The sequence below is a fragment of the Phyllobates terribilis genome, unplaced genomic scaffold, assembly GCF_046119375.1.
Source record: "Phyllobates terribilis strain yellow unplaced genomic scaffold, ASM4611937v1 Scaffold_13__5_contigs__length_258822181, whole genome shotgun sequence".
NCBI classification, from domain to species: Eukaryota; Metazoa; Chordata; class Amphibia; order Anura; family Dendrobatidae; genus Phyllobates; species Phyllobates terribilis.
Window position 1 is genome coordinate 71,094,082 of NW_027362773.1, and position 3,517 is coordinate 71,097,598.

A 3,517-nucleotide genomic window follows, 5' to 3' on the forward strand; every position below is an offset into this window, starting at 1 on the left:
TCATTGAAAATTTGTAAAAATAAAAATATTTTTTGTCGCCATTTTCTGTGACCAATAATTTTTTTTTCCACTGGAAGAACTGTTTATGGTTATTTTTTTATTCAGGTTTAAATTTTTATATTTTGTCTTTTTATATATATTTTTTAGTTTACCTTAAAGGCAATCTGGCAGCAGGTTTTCGCTACCTCATCTGAGAGCAGCATACTATAGGAAAAGAGAAGCAGAATCCAACAATGTTTCACATTGTATCACAATTGCTGCAGCCGTAAACTATTGAGCACACCACAGATTTCTATGTACATTATGTATTGACAGTAAGCTGCTTATCAGAGGAGAGGGCATGGTCGGACTAGCAGTCGGGTGAGCTACAGTCCTGCCAGTGATAATCTCTTGGTGATAAATCCTTTGTTTAAAGTAAACAGCACACAGCCTAATATGTGACACATCGCTGAAATCTGTGTTTCAGCCCTTCTTTTGCCGTCTTCAGATTACATAGCAAAAAACCTGCATACATAGCAGATTCCCTTTAAGGGACTTGAAACTGCAATCACTTGATCTTTTCTTTTTCCTTTCAGGGTGGCGTGTGTGTGCATGTGTGTGTTGGGGAGCTGATGGGAGCCGGTGCACACTATTTAATTGTTGCTGTCAGTGATTGCCAGTAGCATTTAAGTGATTAAACAGCAATAACCTGTAAAAGCTCTAGTTGCTGCTGTCACAGGAGAATGCTGTTTTTTGTAACATAGCTGGCTTCTCCCTGATATGGTAGCTCCATACACTGACACCCAATGTGTAACATACTATTAAACAGAATCTGTCAGGTGATTTTGTCATAGCATACTAATAGTATACTGAACTAGGGCTTGGGCAGCCCTTTCAGAATATGTAACATTTATTGCTGTATATTGTCCTATTTTCTTGCTGTAAGCTCCGGACAATTCAGAGTTGTTCTCCGGCTAGTCAGGCTTATGTGTATCAAAAGTAAATATGCATGCCTACCCATGCCCATAATCCCTGCCATATTACTGGCCATCAACTCTTCTGTCCTGAGCTTAAAGGGAATCTGTCACCGCCTGGCACGTATCTGACCTCTAATATGGGCATTCAGTTAATAGAAATGTAAATCTATACCTATCTGTATGCCCCATATTAGAGGTCTTGTTGGTGTGAAATGTCTTTTTATTCATTCTGGTTTATGATGTGTTCCCGTCCCGGGGCCTGCGAGAAATCCTGCCTATTGTTTTAATTACAATATTTCCACCGTTCCCTGCACGTCACAGAGCCCTGTGACTTGCAGTTGCCGCGGCAACATCCCACGCCTGCACACTTCTTCCCGCCATCTATGTATCATCGTAGGCAGTATTATGACCCCCCAGACATTATCATTGCCCCCCAAAACCCCACAAACACAAACTATGATGTCACCCAAAGCCCTCCACATAGTGTCATGACCCCAAATGACCCCTCCCAACATCATGATAGTCCCCACAGACAGTATCATGGCTCCCAGTGCTCCTCAAACAGCCTTCCCCACATGGTATCTTGGCCCCAACACTCCGTATGATGCTTCATAAGTATTGACAACCCGGGCTGCCACCAGGAATTTCAGGGCCCCATATTGGCAAAATTTTCGGGCCCCCTTAAGACTCCGCCCAAGCTCCACCTCAGCTCCGCCCCACCCCTCAAAACTTCCACAGACCCACCCCTCACTCTTGGAAAAATCCATTTTTGCACCACGTCCTCACCAATCACACATTAACAGTTCCCACCGAACACCATATCACATACATAGCCAGCAACTTTCGTTTTGGCCAAAAGATTTTTGAAGCCACCACCAGGACAAGGTAGACTCTTCTGGCCGGGCCCTTCTCTACTCTAACCTATTAAACATTTGTTAAAATATCCAATACTCTTTTTAGGTATGTTTATATTTATTTTTCTTTAAAAGAATGTCACGTACAATATTTAAAATGACCAATAATACCACATACAAGGAACAAATACCACCACACCTTGACCAGAGCACATATTACCACCACATAGTGACCGGATAATACCACATACAGGGACAAATACCATCACACCATGACTAGACCACATATTACCACCACATAATAACCAAATAATACGACATACAAGGAACAAATACCGCCACACCATGACCAGACCACATATTACCACAACATAGTAACCAAATAATACTACATACAAGGGACGAATACTGTCACCCCATGACCAGATCACATATTACCACCACATAGTGACTGAATAATACCACATACAAGGGACAAATACCATCACACCATGACTGGACCACAGATTACCACCACATAGTAACCGACTAATACCACATACAAGGAACAAATACCGCCACACCATCATCAGACCACATATTACCACCACATAGTGACCGAATATTACAATAATAATAAATAAACAAAACACAATACTAATATTACCATAAGTGGCAATATACACGGGAGCTCTGTATATAGTGTCAGGGTACAGAGTATACAGTGAACACCAGTGATATTAATACACAGAAGCTCTGTATATAGTGTATGTGTACGGGTAACACACTGACTCACCGGTGATGTCTCTAGTAGAAGTCCTTCATCTTTGCTTTTATTTTTCATTCAGCACAGACTGCCATCACTTCTTCCAACCAGGACTCGTCTCTGCATAAAATAACACAGTTATCTAGAGCACCGCTACCAGAACAGATTCCCCACTTTTTACCCTTCTACTCAGCTGAATACAGATGTGCACCCACCATTAATATATCATTAGTTATTATGCAACCCTCAATTCCACCATTTGCAGCTCCCCCTCACTCCATAATTTGCAGCCCCCCCTCACTCCATCATTTGCAGGCCCCACCCCTGACTCCATCATTTGCAGCCCCCCCTCACTCCATTTGCAGCCCCCCTCACTCCATCATTTGCAGCCCCCCCTCCATCATTTGCAGCCCCCACCCCTGACTCCATCATTTACAGCCCCCCCTCACTCTATAACTTGCAGCCCCCCCTCACTCCATGACTTGCAGCCCCCCCCCCTCACTCCATGACTTGCAGCCCCCCTGCCCTCACCTATTTAATTCATTTAAGAAAGAAAAAGGAAAAAAAAAAGTTTGCTCATACTTCCCTCACTTACGATCACCTGCAGGCGTAGCTCGGCTTCTGGTGTCCTGGCAATGGCTCTGTGTGCTTTCCCGGAGCTCCGCAGCCACGCAGCTCCTGCTCCCTCATACTTCTCCAGACTTCTGGTCAGGTGACGAGGCGTATACGACGACGTCATCGCGTACTCGCCGTCACCTAACCAGAAGTCAGGAGAAGTATGAGGGAGCAGGAGCTGCGCGGCTGCGGAGCTCCGGGAAAGCACAGAGTGCTGAGATGTGCGGCGCCCCGGCACTCGCCGCATTGTTACACCATGGGGCCCGGTGAGCAGAAGCACAAGAGGGGGGCCCTGACAGGGCCTGGGCCCCCCCTCTGTACTGCTGCTCACCGGGCCCCATACAGCA